The sequence below is a fragment of the Rhinopithecus roxellana genome, chromosome 1 (genome assembly GCF_007565055.1).
Source record: "Rhinopithecus roxellana isolate Shanxi Qingling chromosome 1, ASM756505v1, whole genome shotgun sequence".
Lineage (NCBI taxonomy): Eukaryota > Metazoa > Chordata > Mammalia > Primates > Cercopithecidae > Rhinopithecus > Rhinopithecus roxellana.
The window spans coordinates 43567128-43584430 of NC_044549.1; the positions used below are offsets into that span (position 1 = coordinate 43567128).

At 41.4% G+C, this 17303-nt stretch overlaps 1 pseudogene; it reads left to right on the top strand.

The window, feature by feature from the left end:
- Window positions 1-12468: 12468 nt before the first annotated feature.
- LOC104665716 lies at window positions 12469-14294 on the top strand (annotated as a pseudogene).
- Window positions 14295-17303: the final 3009 nt, after the last annotated feature.

Genomic DNA, 17303 nt, shown 5'->3' on the forward strand with positions numbered 1-17303 from the left:
TTGATAACTGTAGACTGCAATGCAAAAGAAAACACAAGTCTGTCCAAATAAGAGAAATCCTCCCATATTTAAATATGTGTTTGGATGTGCATAGAATATCTCTAGAAGGATATACTAGAAGCTAGTAACTGTGTTCCCTCTAGACAGAACTGGGTGCTATGGAAAAAAGGTGCAAGGGAGACTTAATTGTTACTGCTTACCTTTTTGTTTCCTTTAAATTTTATACTATGTGCATATATCATCTATTTGAAAAGTAAATAAAATAAAAGACATTTTATTTTAAAAGCTATATTGAGATATCCCTCTTTTTAACCTATTAGATTTGCAAAGATCAGTTCTGTAACACACTGTGCCAGTGAAGGCACAGGGAAGTGGGGCTCTCTTGGTGGGAGGTAATTGGCTCAATTTCTATAGAGGGCAATTTGGCAATAACCATCAACATTACAAGTGCACATATCCTTGACCCAGCAATTCCATTGCTAGGAATTTGTCATACAGATAAAAGTGAGGAATTATTATTTGTACAAGGTTGTTTATTGTAGCATCATAGCATTTTTTTTTTTGCATTGTTTTCCTTGCAAGAAAGGAAACTAAAAGGCTACATGGAATAGGAGGGAGGTTTTTGTTTGCTTGTTTTTGAGACAGAGTCTCACTCTGTTGCCCAGGCTGGAGTGTGGTGGCACAATCTCGGCTCATTGCAACCTCCTCCTCCCAGGTTTAAGTGATTCTTGTGCCTCAGCCTCCTGAGTAGCTGGGATTACGAGACCTGCCACCACACCTGGTTAATATTTGTATTTTCATTAGAGATAGGATTACACCATGTTGGCCAGGCTGGTCTCGAACTCCTGACCTCAATGGATCCACCCGCCTCTGCCTCCCAAAGTGCTGGGATTACAGGCATGAGCCATCATGACAAACCTGAGGGACATTTTTCACTAGGTACTTTCATACCTTTGAATTTTGAATCTCATGAATGTCTGTATTAGTCCACTTTCGTATTGCTGATAAAGGCATACCTGAGACTGGGCAATTTATACAGGTAAAAAGGTTTAATGGACTTACAGTTCCACGTGACTGGGGAGGCCTCACAATTACGGTGGAAGACAAGGAGGAGCAAGTCATGTCTACATGGATGGCAGCAGGCAAAGAGACGGAGAGCATATTCAGGAAAACTCTGCCTTATAAAGCCATCAGATCTCGTGAGACTTACTCACTATCACAAGAATACCATGGGAAATACCTGCCCCCATGATTCAATTACCTCCCACCGAGTCCCTCCCACAACAGGTGGGAATTCAAGATGAGATTTGGCTGGGGACACAGCCAAACCATATCAATGTCTTACCTATTTTACAAAACAAAAAAACAAACACTATCCCTTAAATTTTTACAACTTCTTTAAAAATTTTTAAAAAGCAATAAATAAGGTGAAAGAGACAAGTCACATGTTGAAACAAGGATTTATAGTGCATATAACCAGTAAAGGACTAGTATCCAAATAATACTAAAGAACTCCTATGAATCAAGAGAAAAAGCGAGACTCCTCGCAAATATATGGCAAGACCAAGAAGATGCAATTCACAGAAGAGGAAAATTGAATGATCAATAAATAAATTTCTTAACTATTCAACTTCATTAAAACTATAAGATATTATTTCATATGTATCAGCTTGGGAAAATTTAAATGTCTGAGAATATCAAGTGTTGAGACTGTGAAACAGGAGCTCTCATATAGCTGGTGGAAGTACTAATTAATCACTTTGGAGAGCAAGTCAGGGTTTTTAGATGTATTATAGATAAGGCATCATTTAAAACACACCAAACAAAAAGTAAAAGGAAAGATGGTATGGATTGTACATTTTATAACCGTAAGCAAACTAATTCCCAAATAAAAGAAGAGAAAGTCTCAACTGAGATTCTGCCCATGGAGAAAGATGGAGGCTGTTTAGGTAATTCAACCTAACTCTCTATCTGACAGTCATCTCCAAGAAGGGCTGTCCAGTTTTTCATCCACATTGAAGGTGACTCAGGTGTCTGTCACTGACTGGGGTGAGGGACTTTGTTTTATTCTCCTCTCTTTGTGGTGTGAGCACACAACCATGCAACAGCAACAGACACCCCATGTGCTCTTTGCTCTGAGTGTCCCAAGGAAGTAGCCATACTGTAAGGGGGAACAAGGAGACCTCATGTCTCTACTGGAACTCATCCCTATAGGCAGTCTTCTCATCCAGGCCTTAACCAGGTGAAGTGAGTGGGATACAGAACACTCCTCCCTTCCTTCTGCTACTGTGTTCTCCTTTCTCCCGTGTTCTTTTAACTTCTTCTCCCAACTTTGAGCCTTCCTTTCTTTTCCAGACTACAACCCTGGTATTAGTCCATTTTCACAATGCTATAAAGAACTGCCCGAGACTGGGTAATTTATAACGGAAAGAGGTTTAATTGACTCACAGTTCAGCATGGCTGGGAAGCCTCAGGAAACTTATAATCATGGGAGAAGGCAAAAGAGAAGCAGGCACCTTCTCTACCAGGCAGCAGGAAGGATAATGAATGAAGAAGGAACTACCAAATATTTATAAAACCATCAGATCTCGTGAGAACAGTATGAGGGAAATTGCCCCCATGATTCAATTACCCCCTCCTGGTCTCTCCCTTGACATGTGGGGATTACGGGGATTACAGGAACTACAATTCAAGATGAGATTTTGGGTGAGGATAAGAAGCCAAACCGTATTAACCCTTTCCTCAGCGTTTGGCAAGGCCCAAGTTTCCTCTAGTATCTACAAAATCTTTGTAACCTACAGTATGAGTTGAAAGTCATAGCCTTAACTTCCCAGCCCTTCCATGCTACTGAATGGAAAGACCTGGAGGCTGAATCCTGGAGATGGAGGAAAGGAAGAGAACATGAAGGTATTTTTGTCCTATAGAAGACAATACCTACCTTCCCTCCTTCCTCTCTTCCTTCCTTCCTTCCTTCCTTCCTTCCTTCCTTCCTTCCTTCCTTCCCTCTGATGTATTTTTTAAAGAACAATAAAAATTTAAAATCCAGGTGTTAATCTTTCATTATATATGAGTTTCATATCTACTATAATTTTAATACATATTTTGCTTTAAAAAACCCTTCTGGGTCATTTCTATCTTTCAAAGAATGTTTTTAAAATCCTTTACACTCTTGAGCTCTGTTCCAAGATAGCTGAATAGGAACAGCTCCAGTCTGCAGCTCCCAGCGTGATTGAGGCAGGCGATTTCTGCATTTCCAAATGGGGTACCTGGTTCATCTCATTGGAACTGGTTGGACAGTGGGTGCAGCCTACAGAGGGCGAGCAGAAGCAGGGTGGGGTATCACCTCACCCAGGAAGTGCAAGGGGTTGGGGGATTTCCATTTCCTAGCCAAGGGAAGCTGTGACAGACTGTACCTGAAAAAATGGGACACTCCTGCCCAAATACTGTGCTTTTCCCAAGGTCTTAGCAACAAGCAAACAAGGAGATTCTCTCTTGTGCCTGGCTCAGTGGGTCCCATGCCAATGGAGGCTTGCTCACTGCTAGAGCAGCAGTCTGAGATCAAACTGCAAGGCAGCAGCCTGGCTAGGGGAGGGTCGTCTGCCATTGCTGAGGCTTGAGTAGATAAACAAAGCAGCCAGGAAGCTCAAACTGGGCAGAACCCACCACAGCTCAGCAAGGCCTACCGCCTCTATAGACACCACCTCTGTGGGCAGGGCATAGCTGAACAAAAGGCAGCAGACAACTTCTGAATACTTAAATGTCCCTGTCTGGCAGCTTTGAAGAGAGCAGTGGTTCTCCCAGCATGCTGTTTGAGTTCTGAGAACCGACAGACTGCCTCCTCAAGTAAGTCCCTGACTCCCATGTAGCCTAACTGGGAGCCACCTCCCAGTAGGAGCCGACTGACACCTCATATAGGTGGATGCCCCTCTAGGACAAAGCTTCCAGAGGAAGGATCAGGCAGCAATATTTGCTATTCTGCAGCATTTGCTGTTGTGCAATATTTGCTGTTTTGCAGCTTCTGCTGGTGATACCCAGGCAAACAGAGTCTGGAGTGGACCTCCAGCAAACTCCAATAGACCTGCAGCTGAGGGACATGACTATTAGAAGGAAACCTAGCAAACAGAAAGGAATAGCATCAACATCAATAAAAAGGACATCTACACCAAAACCCCATCTGTAGGTAACCAACATCAAACACCAAAGGTAGATAAAACCACAAAGATGGGGAGAAACCAGAGCAGAAAAGCTGAAAATTCTAAAAACCAGAGCACCTCTTCTCCTAAAAAGGATCACAGCTCCTCACCAGTAATGGAATAAAGCTGGATGGAGAATGACTTTGATGAGCTGACAGAAGTAGGTTTCAGAAGGTCATAATAAAAAACTTCTCTGAGCTAGGGGAGCATGTTCTAACTCACCGCAAGGAAACTAAAAACCTAGAAAAAGGGTAAGATGGATGGCTAACTGGAAGACCTTAAATGACTTGATGGAGCTGAAAAATATGGCACAAGAACTTCGTAACCCATGCACAAGCTTCAATAGCTGATTCGATCAAGTGGAAGAAAGGGCCTCAGTGATTGAAGATCAAATTAATGAAATAAAGCAAGAAGACAAGATTAGAGAAAAAATGAGTAAAAAGAAAGAAACAAATCCTCCAAGAAATATGGGACTATGTGAAAAGACCAAATCTACGTTTTATTGGTGTCAACTGAAAGTGATGGGGAGAATGGAACCAAGTTGGAAAACACTCTGCAGGATATTATACAGGAGAACTTCTCCAACCTAGCAAGACAGGCCAACATTCAAGTTCAGGAAATACAGAGAACACCACAAAGATGCTCCTTGAGAAGAGCAACCCCAAGACACTAATTGTCAGATTCACCAAGGTTGAAATGAAGAAAAAAATGTTAAGGGCAGCCAGAGACAAAGGTCGAGTTACCCACAAAGGGAAGCCCATCAGACTAACAGCGGATCTCTCAGCAGAAACTCTACAACTCAGAAGACAGCGGGGGCCAATATTCAACATTCTTAAAGAAGAGAATTTTCAACCCAGAATTTCATATCCAGCCAAACTAAGCTTCATAAGTGAAGGAGAAATAAAATCCTTTACAGACAAGCAAATGCTGAGATTTTGTCGCCACCAGACCTGCCTTACAAGAGCTCCTGAAGGAAGCACTGAACACGGAAAGAAACAACCAGTACCAGCCACTGCAAAAACAGGCCAAATTGTAAAGACCATCGATGCTAGGAAGAAACTGCATCAATTAACAGGCAAAATAATCAGCTAACATCATAATGACAGGATCAAATTCACACATAACAATATTAACCTTAATTGTAAATGGGCTAAATATCACAATTAAAAGACGTAGACTGGCAAATTGGATAAAGAGTCAAGACCATCAGTGTGCTGTATTCAGGAGACCCATCTCATGTGCAGAGACACATATAGGCTCAAAATAAAGGGATGGAGAAAGATTTACCAAGCAAAGGGAAAGCAAAAAAAGGTAGGGGTTGCAATCCTAGTCTCTGATAAAACAGACCTTAAACCAACAAAGATCAAAAGAGACAAAGAAGGCCATTACACAATGGTAAAGGGATCAATTCAACAAGAAGAGCTAAGTATCCTAAATATATATGAACCTAATACAGGAGCACCCAGATCCATAAAGCAAGTCCTTAGAGACCTACAAAGAGACTTAGACTCCCACAGAACAATAATGGGAGAATTTAACACCCCACTGTCAATATTAGACAGATCAATGAGACAGAAGGTTAACAAGGATATCCAAGACTTGAACTCAGCTCTGCGCCAAGTGGACCTAATAGACATCTACAGAACTCTCTACCCCAAATCAACAGAATATACATTCTTCTCAGCACCACATCACACTGATTCCAAAATTGACCACATAATTGGAAGTAAAGCACTCCTCAGCAAAGGTAAAACAACAGAAATCACAGCAAGCTGTCTCTCAGACCACAGTGCAATCAAATTAGAACTCAGGATTAAGAAACTCACTCAAAACTGCACAACTACATGGAAACTGAACAATCTGCTCCTGAATGACTACTGGGTAAATAATGAAATGAAGGCAGAAATAAAGATGTTCTTTGAAACCAATGAGAACAAAGACACAATGTACCAGAATCTCTGGGACACATTTAAAGTAGTGTGTAGCGGGAAATTTATAGCACTAAATGCCCACAAGAGAAAGCAGGAAAGATCTAAAATCGACACCCTAACATCACAATTAAAAGAGTTAGAGAAGCAAGAGCAAACAAATTCAAAAGCTAGCAGAAGGCAAGAAATAACTAAGATCAGAGCAGAACTGAAAGAGATAGAGACAAAAAAACAAAAAAAAAAAAAAACAAAAAACAAACAAACAAACAAACAAACAAAAAACAAAACTGCTTCAGTACATCAATGAATCCAGGAGCTGGTTTTTTAAATGATCAATAAAATTGATAGACCACTAGCAAGACTAATAAAGAAGAAAAGAGAGAAGAATCAAATACACACAATACAAAATGATAAATGGGATTATCACCACTGATCCCAAAGAAATAGAAACTACCATCAGAGAACACTATAAACACCTCTATGTAGGCTGGGTATGGTGGCTCATGCCTGTAATCCCAGCACTTTGGAAGTCCGAGGCAGGCGGATCACGAAGGCAGGAGATCAAAACCATCCTGGCTAACACGATGTAACCACGTCTGTACTAAAAATACAAAAAATTAGCTGGGCTTGGTGGCATGAGCCTGTAGTGCCAGCTACTCAGGAGACTGAAGGAGGAGAATTGCTTGAACCTGGGAGGCAGAGGTTGCAGTGAGCCAAGATCGTGTCACTGCACTCCAGCCTGGGAGACAGAGCAAGACTCTGTCTCAAAAACAAACAAACAAACAAACAAAACACCTCTACACAAATAAACTAGGAAATCTAGAAGAAATGGATAAATTCCTGGACACATACACCCTCCCAAGACTAAACCAGGAAGAAGTTGAATCTCTGAGTAGACCAATAACAGGCCCTGAAATTGAGGCAATAATCAATAGCCTAGCAACCAAAAAAAGTCCAGGACCAGATGGATTCACAGCCGAATTCTACCAGAGGTACAAAGAGGAGCTGGTACCATTCCTTCTGAAACTATTCCAATCAAAAGAAAAAGAGGAAATCCTCCCTAACTCATTTTATGAGGCCAGCATCATCCTGATACCAAAGCCTGGCAGAGACACAACAAAAAAAGAGAATTTTAGACCAATATCCCTGATGAACATCAATGCGAAAATCCTCAATAAAATACTGGCAAACCGAATCCAGCAGCACATCAAACAGCGAATCTACCACGATCAAGTGGGCTTCATCCCTGGAATGCAAGGCTGGTTCAACATATGCAAATCAATAAACATAATCCATCACATAAACAGAACCAATGACAAAAATCACATGATTATCTCAATAGATGCAGACAAGGCCTTGACAAAATTCAACAGCGCTTCATGCTAAAACCTCTGAACAAACTATGTTTAGATATGATGGAACATATCTAAATATTATAAGAGCTGTATATGAAAAACCCACAGCCAATATCATACTGAATGGGCCAAAACTGGAAACATTCCCTTTGAAAACTGGCATAAGACAGGGATGCCCTCTCTCACCACTCCTATTCAACATAGTGTTGGAAGTTCTGGCCAGGGCAATCAGGCAAGAGAAAGAAATAAAGGGTATTCAATTATGAAAAGAGGAAGTCAAATTGTCCCTGTTTGCAGATGATATGTTTGTATATTTAGGGAACCCCATCGTCTCAGCCCAAAATCTTCTTAAGCTGGTAAGCAACTTCAGCCAAGTCTCAGGATACAAAATCAGTGTGCAAAAATCACAAGCATTCCTATATACCAATAACAGACAAAGAGTCAAATCATGAGTGACCTCCCACTCACAATTGCTACAAAGAGAATAAAATACCTCAGAATCCACTGTACAAGGAATGTGAAGGACCTCTTCAAGGAGAACTACAAACCACTGCTCAATGAAATAAAAGAGGACATAAAGAAATGGAAGAATATTCCATGCTCATGGATAGGAGGAATCAATGTCATAAAAATGACCATACTGTCCAAGGTAAATTATAGACTCAATGCCATCCCCATTAAGCTACCAATGACTTTCTTCACAGAATTGAAAATAAAACTACTTTAAAGTTCATATGGACCCAAAAAAGAGCCCACATTGCCAAGAAAATCCTAAGCAGAAAGAACAAAGCTTGAGGCATCACACTACCTGACTTCAAACAATACTACAAGGCTACAGTAACCAAAACAGCATGGTACTGGTATCAAAACAGATATATAGACCAATGGAACAGAACAGAGGCCTCAGAAATAACACCACACATCTACAACTATCTGATCTTTGACAAACCTGATAAAAACAAGAAATGGGGAAAGGATTCCCTACTTAATAAATGGTGCTGGGAAAACTGTCTAGCCATATGTAGAAAGCTGAAACTGGATCCCTTCCTTACACCTTATACAAAAATTAATTCGAGATGGATTAAAGACTTAAATGTTAGACCTAAAACCATAAACAGTTTAGAAGAAAACCTAGGCATACCATATAGGTCATAGGCATGGGCAAGGACTTCATGTCTAAAACACCAAAAGTAATGGCAACAAAAGCCAAAATAGATAAATGGGATCGAATTAAACTAAAGAGCTTCTGCACAGCAAGAGAAACTACCATCAGAGTGAACAGGCAACTTACAGAATGGGAGAAAATTTTTGCAATCTACCCATCTGACAAAGGGCTAATATCCAAAATCTACAAACAAATTTACCAGAAAAAAAAAAAAAACCATCAAAAAGTGGGCAAAGGATACGAACAGACACTTCTCAAAAGAAGACATTTATGCAGCCAACAGACACATGAAATAATGCTGATCATCACTGGTCATCAGAGAAATACAAATAAAAACCAAAATGAGATACCATCTCATGCCAGTTAGAATAGTGGTTATTAAAAAGGCAGGAAACAACAGATGCTGGAGAGGATGTGGAGAAACAGGAACGCTTTTACACTGTTGGTGGGAGTGTAAATTAGTTCAACCTTTGTGGAAGACAGTATGGAGATTCCTCAAGGATCTAGAACTAGAAATACCATTTGACCCAGCAATCCCATTACTGGGTATGTACCCAAAGGATTATAAATCATGCTGCTATAAAGATACATGCACACAGATGTTTGTTGTGGCACTATTAAGAATAGCAAAGACTTGGAACCAACCGAAATGTCCATCAATGATAGACTGGATTAAGAAAATGTGGCACATATACACCTTGGAGTACTATGCAGCCATAAAAAGGATGAGTTCATGTTCTTTGCAGGCACATGGATGAAACTGGAAACTATCATTCTGAGCAAACTATCACAAGGACAGAAAACCAAATATGGCATGTTCCCACTCATAAGTGGCAACTGAACAATGAGAACACTTGGACACAGGGTGGGGAACATCACACACCAGGGTCTGTCAGGTGGTGGGAGGCTGGGTGAGAGATAGCATTAGGAGAAATACCTAATGTAAATGATGAGTTGATGGGTACAGCAAACCAACATGGAACATGTATACCTATATATCAAACCTGCACGCTGTGCACATGTACCCTAGAACTTAAAGTATAAAATTTAAAACAAAATAAAAAAACCCTTTAACTTGGCCTGATACTAAATAATTTTATTGGTCAGGGTTCTCTAGAGAAACAGAAACAACAGGATGTGTTGACATTATATAAATAAATTGTAGGCTGAGCATACGTTCACACCTGTAATCCCAGCACTTTGGAAGGAGTGGGGCAGGTGGATCACTTGAGCCCAGGAGTTTGAGACCAGCCTAGGCAACGTGGCGGAACACTGTTTCTACAGAAAATACAAAAATTACCTGGGCTTGGTGGTGCATGCCTGTAGTCCCAGCTACTTAGGAGGCTGAGGTGGGAGGATTGCTTGAGCTCAGGAGGTTGAGCAAGGCTGCAGTGAGCCGTGATTGCACCACTGCACTCCAGCCTGGGCAACAGAGTGAGACAACGTCTCCAAAAATAAATAAATAAATTACAGGCCAGGTGCAGTGGTTTATGCCTGTAATCCTAGCACTTTGAGAGGCTGAGATGGGCAGATCACTTGAGGTCAGGAGTTCGAGACCAGCCTGGTCAACATGGTGAAACCCCATCTCTATGAAAAATACACAAAATTCCCAGGCGTGGTGGTGGATGCCTGTAATCTCAGCTACTCGGGAGGCTGAGGCATGAGAATTGCTTGAACCTGGGAGGCGGAGGTTGCAATGAACCGAGATCACACCACTGCACTCCAGCCTGGGTGACAGAGCAAGACTCCGTCAAATAAAAGAAAAGAAATAAAATAAAATAATTTAAAAATAGATTACAGAATTAAGTAATTAAAATTGCAATAAATGTTTAAAAAGAAGTAGAGAGTGCTATAAAATGTACTACTTAACTGAGCCTGAGAAGTCAGGATAGGCTTTCCTGAGGAATATGTCAAACAGAAATAAGATTTTTTGGTTTTAAAGTATAAGAAGGTATGAGAAAAATGTTTAAGGTGAAATAAACCTATGTTTCCAAGTGCGATGAATTAGCTAGTGACAGAGAGTGTTCCCATATAAAATAAGCAGAAAATTAGAACAAAATAGAGGAGCCATCTATTTTAAGGCAGAAAAGGGCTTCTGAGTTAGCAGGAACTGAAGGAGCTAAAACTCCAGAGAGGGAGAATCACAGCTAGGGAGAGCTGAGTTCTGCAGCCACTGTGCCCAGTGGTCATTTGCTGATTCTGTGCTTGGTCAGGAGACTGATAACCCCAGGCCTTGCACCCATGGAAGACCACTGCTGGGAGGCAGAGGCCAGGAGGGATATGGGAGGAGATTTAGAATGTATCCACAGAGTATCTGTGAAATTACAGGGATGCACGAGGCTGGAGTCTAAAAAGAGAAACAGAAAACCTCTGAAGTAGAACAGAGCCTTCAGCAGTCTTGTGAAGACAAAGATTAGAATTCTGGACCCACCAGGTGGAAGAGCACGGATAATACACCAGGATTTCTGCTGAAAATCCTGAAGAAGCAGGAGTAAAATTAATGCAGGCTGAACCTTACCAAGGATGCAACTCAGCCTCAACTCACCACAGTGCATAGATGATTCAGGTGACCAGTCACCAATTAGAAACAAGATGCTTTATAAAATTAATATAATTTTTATTGTATGTGGAAAAAAATAAATGAGCAAGAACATCAAAGAGTATTTCAGATTCAAAAAGAGTGATAAGAAGAATTTGTCCTAGCAGACATGTAACGTTCTGGTAACAAATTTGAAACACTTGGTATACAGGAATATCAATAATGAGAATATTTAAAAGATCCAAGCTTTCCACTACACTCTGAAAAAAAAAAAATCCAGGTAGATTGGGAGTTAAACACTTTTGAAATAAAAACAAATACACACATATAAAAGACTAGTACTAGGGGAAATCACTTTTTGACTGTTGATGGAATATGAATGAAAAAAAGATGGACAGGTTCATTACTTAGATAGCTTTATCTTTGATGGAATGAATACCAATAAAGCTGAAATTTAAAAATTCAGAAGGCTGGAGAAAAGATTTGCACATGAAGACAAAAGTTCAATAACTAAAAAGTATGAAGAGTGCATATAAATAGGTAAAATACCAACTGTCTATGAAACAAATGATTAAAAAACAGTTCATACAACAAGAAACACTGTCGGTAAATCATAATATTAAAACTATTCAACTTTGTTGGTAAAATAACTGCAAATTAAACCTACTGTGAAGTTTCATTTTGTGCCTTAAAAAAATTTAGAAAAACTTTTAAAAAGTTATAAAAGCCAAAGCCTGCAAAGCTTCGGGAAGCAGATATGCTCATGCATTAATGATAGCAGTGTAAATTGATTCAATCTTCCTGAAGGGCAAAATGGTACTTTATTGAAAGAATCATAAATATGCCTAACCCCTGACCAAGTAATAGAATTTATCCTGAGGAAATAATGTTTAATAAAAAGTATATGTATATATAATGTTTATTTTATGATGGTAAAACATTGGAATAAAGCTAAGAGCCCAACAATACAGATATATAGAAAGAAACTCACTATGGCATATCAAAATGACATACTCTAGTGATATACTAAAAATGATGAATATGAAGATGCCATAGGAAATAGAAAATATTTGGATAAATCATGTTACATAAAAGGAAGAATACCAAATTGAACATATACACCCATTATGACTATAACAGAACCATGAATATACATGAGCAAAGTGAGAAAATGACACACCTATTAAATGTTTCTAGCTGGGTTAAGATCAACAGACTTGTAGTGAATTATTCTGTCGAGTTGTTAAAACATTAGATTTCCCTTTGCGTTCTCTTTCCTTTTCCCAACATGGCGGCCTCAGCAAAAAAGAAGAATAAGAAGGGGAAGACTATCTCCCTAACAGACTTTCTGACTGAGGATGGGGGACTGGTGGAGGAAGGAGCTGTTTCCAAATCAGTCAGCTGGGCTAATGAAACGGATGACCTGGAAGATGTTTCAACAACTTGGCACAGTAATGATGACGATGTGTATAGAGCGCCCCCAACTGACCGTTCCATCCTTCCCACTGCTCCATGGGCTGCTCGGGAACCCATTATCGATCGGAGCCGTCTTCCCAAATCGCCAACCTACACTGCTTTTCTAGGGAACCTACCCTATGATGTGACAGAAGAGTCAATTAAGGAATTCTTTAAAGGATTAAATACCAGTGCAGTGCGTTTACCACGTGAACCCAGCAATCCAGAGAGGTTGAAAGGTTTTGGTTATGCTGAATTTGAGGACCAGGATTCCCTGTTCAGTGCCCTGAGTCTCAATAAAGAATCTCTAGGTAACAGGAGATTTCAAGTGGACGTTGCTGATCAAGCACAGAATAAAGACAGGGACGATCTTTCTTTTGGCCATGAGAGAAATCGGAATTTTGACAAAACAGATACAGACTGGGGCTGGTCTTGCTACAGACAGCTTTGATGACTACTCGCCCAGAAGAGGTGATGATTGCTTTGGAGACAAGTATCGAGATCGGTATGATTCAGACCGGTATCGCAATGGGTATTGGGATGGGTATCAGGATGACCCACGCTGGGATATGGATCGATATGGTGGCCAGGATCGCTATGATGACCCAGGCAGCAGAGACTTTGATAGAGGCTATGATTCCCAGATAGGCACTGGCAGAAGAGCGTTTGGCAGTGGGTACCGCAGGGATAACGACTACAGAGGAAGCAGGGACCACTCTGAAGACCGATGCAACAGATGGGATGATCGGTCGTGGAGCCCCAGAGATGATTACTCTCAGGATGATTATATGAGTGATGATAGAGGCCCCTCCCAAAGACCCAAACTGAATCTAAAGCTTCAGAGTACTCCTAAGGAAGATGATTCCTCTGCTAGTACCTCCCAGTCCAGTCGAGCTGCTTCTACCTTTGGAGGGGGAAAGCCCGTTGACACAGCTGCTAGAGAAAGAAGTAGAAGAACTGCTACAGAAGGAACAAGAGAAGTTGCAGCGTCAGCTGGATGAGCCATAACTAGAACGATGGCCTCGGGAGAGACACCCAAGCTGGTGAAGTGAAGAAACTCAGGATCGGGAATGGTCGCGGACAGGAAGTGAGTCATCGCAGACTGGGACTTCCGCCACACCCAGCAGAAATGCGCGAAGGAGAGTGAGAAGTTTCTAGAAAATGCAACACTCAATAAGGAGGAAGATTGTCACTCTCCAACTTCTAAACCTCCCAAACCTAATCCTACCTGACCCAAAGGTAATGCCAGCCCCTCCACCAAAGGAGAATGCTTCGGTGAAGCAAAGTTCTAACCCTCCTGCTCCATTTCAGAGCTCAGACACAGAGCAGCAATCCCGTACAAGTGGTGGGGGAAAAGCAGCTCCAGCTCAATAATCTGAGGAAGGACCAGAAAGGAAAGATGAAAGTTAAGTGGATGGGATGAATGTCCCAAAAGGCCAAACTGGGAACTCTAGCTGTAGTCCAGGAAATGGAGGGAACAAAGAGCACTGGAAGGAGTCAGATGGGAAAGATGGCAAAAAGGATCAAGATTCCAGATCTACACCTGAGCCAAAGAAACCTGAGGAAAATCCAGCTTCCAAGTTCAGTTCTGCAAGCAAGTATGCTGCTGTCTCTGTTTCTGGTGAAGATGCAAACAAGGGAGAAGATTAGGCCCAGTAGACCTTGACATCCTGTGCTTTCTCCTAGTTTCTCTCCACCCTGGAACATTCGAGAGCAAATCAAACCTCTATCCAAACAAGATAAAATAAAACTCACAATCTCCTGGAGACTTTTCTTACCTTTTTTTTTTTTTTAAATGAAATTACTTTGCATGCTGCTGCAGCCTTTAATGTATTGAAGTAACTGGAGAATCGCCAATATAGCCAGAGAGAAAGAGACTACAGCTTTTTAGTAGAAAAGTTGTGGTGCGTTATGTCACCATGCAATTGCCAGTGTGATTAGTGCCTAGGGGCCTCCATTTAGCAGAAATGGTAATGACAGTGATATAAGGTCTGGAATCTGGTTGGTAGGGGAAGGAAGTATAAGGAAAAGTGTGAGATTTCTGCTTTTTAGTTTTATCCTATTGTGGCATATATGAATGCTCAAACATTATCTGAATAAATTTTTCACTCTTGGAAAGGTAGATTTAGCCTCAAGTTGTTTTAGTCTTCAGGAGGCTGCCAACCCCTCCTGTTATTTAATTCTGAGTTTTGGGGGCCAGTCTAGGGGGAATGCTTTCATTTTTTTTTTACCCCCCAGAGGGGTAGTTGGGAGTGAGTCTATAGGCCATAAAGAATAGGATTGCATTGGACCAAAATAAATGAGAAAATCGTGGTTTGAAAAGAAGCTTTTGGGAGGTAATGAGTCATTTTGCATCAGGTAATAGGGGAAAATTGTGTGACCTCCAGCAAACACAAGAATGGTTATTTCCTGGAGCCGGAAGCACTTGGGAGTCATGATAATTCCCAATGTTTTGTGTGTCCTGGTTTTACCCTTTCTAAACACTGTCCTTTTTGAAAGTTCGAATATATCCACATTCTGTTGAAACGTTGAAACTTTAAAAATTTAGACTCTTGTCATCTTAAGCTCTTCATGCTGCTCTTAACCTCCCAAAAAGCAGTCTCTAAGTCACACAGATGATCTCTTGGGCATTTTCTCTCTCAGCCATGGAGAACTGTGAAAGGAAGAATTGCTGCTTTTCTCAAGCAAATCGGTTTCTTGATGCCTTTTGGTTCTCACTCCTTGCCTGCTCCTGATGCTTTGACCCCTTTTATAGATTAGAGTGCTCTAGGGTAATGGATGGTCTTGGGTGGTGAATAAAGGTGGATAAATAGGAACAGGGACAGTTAAATTGGGAGCCTTTCTTACAACCTTGATGGTTTTGTTTTCCTCCAAGTTTCCTTCTCCACTCAAATGCCACACCAATGCTTACTGGATTTATGAGGTGGCCAGACCAATGGATTGTTTTTTCTTTTTCTTTTCCTTTTTTTTAAGCTTCCCTTGAGAGAATAAATGGTAATGGAGAGAACAATTTTAAAAGGTCCTGGTTTCTCTTGCAACACAGTAGCTAAATTTGCCTGCTTTTATGTGCATTTTTGTAGGGATCAGCCTGGTAGACAGTATTAACAGAGAAATAACACCTTGATCTTGGTTTGCAAGCACTTCTCCCACCAGTCCTAGATTAGGCCCTGTCCAGCCATGCAGGGGTGTTGGTTTAAGCATGCTGCAGCAGTGGGCGTAATGGATATAATTTACCTGTGTTATGCCCAGATCGTTTATTCCCCGAAGAAGACCACCAGAGTCCAGAGTCAAAGCCAAGCGGCAAGGATCTTTAATGCAAGTTCGAACTTGGTCCCTCCGTTCCACAACATACAAGAGGGCCCCGAATGATGCATGTGCCCGCTTTTTATAGCCCGATGCATACAGGATATGTAAGGTTACAGAGGTACAAAGGAATTCTTTTGGTTGCAGCATCACAACTGGTAATTGGTTAATATTTTAAGTTATACAATTAACAGTTTTCTATTTGTTCCCACGCATTTAGTAAAACTACAAACGGTTGTGACCTTATCAGGGGCTCTCTAGGTGGTGTTCCTGAGATGTGTGTGGGGGGGATGTGTTTGTGTTGGGCTCAGGAGGTTGGGACAAAATAGAGGAATGTGTTTATACTGGGCCCAGGACTAAGATATGTGGCAGACACCGGTAATTAGAACAGAACAGAGCAGGACAGAGACTTTCACAACGTTTGTCCTTACAATGTCTGGAGTCTATAGATAACCTAATCGGTTAGGTCCGGGGTCGATCTTTAACTAGGCTCAGGGCACCGCCCGGGCTGCCAGGGCGCCGCCTGGGCTGTTTGCCTGTGGACTTCATTTCTGCCTTTTAGTTTTTTTCATTTGATCTCTTTCATTCCTCCCTTTCTCAGGTACATCTGGAGCCAATCTTGGGTCTTATAAGTCTGATTCTGTTTCAGCGTTTACAGGTTGGTATTGGGCTCTGAGGACCATGAGCTGTATGGTGTCAAACCTTTCCCTGACAAACTGCAAAATTCTGTTAATCACACAAGGTCCTACGGTAAACAGAAATAGTAGACTTAGTAGGGGTCCAAGGAAGGGGGCTAACAGAGAAAACATATAGGAATTCCACCATTGATTTGCAGCTGAGGCAAACTGCTGTTTTCTCATTTCTATGCTTAACTTACGTAACTGTTGGACCTGGTTCTCTACAAGCCCTGATTCATTTACATAGAAGCAACAGTCTTCTTTCAGGAACATACATGTACCACCTTTTTCAGCAGTGAGTAGGTCTAGGGCCCTCTGGTTCTGCAAGGTCACCTGAGCTAGGGATGTGAGCTGTCGCTGAAGGGAGGCAAGGGACTCAGCTGACTCCTCCATAGCCACGGCAAATTGTTGGTACAATTTGTTGCTTTCTATGAGGGTGTGACCTAGGGCTCCCCCTGCCAGTCCAGCCGCAATGAGGGATGATGTGAGGGAGATTCCCGCAATGAGGGGGAGAAATATTGCTCATGTAGGTCTCAGTCTAGGGGCTGGGTGAATGGCAGTACTAGTCCAGTTACCGGTGTACCCCAGGAACTCGCCGGCAGTTAGTAGAGTTAACCGGGGAACTAATGTGACAGGAAGACACAGTAGGTTGGTAACGAGGGACCAGGTAGATTTTTAGATAATGTTC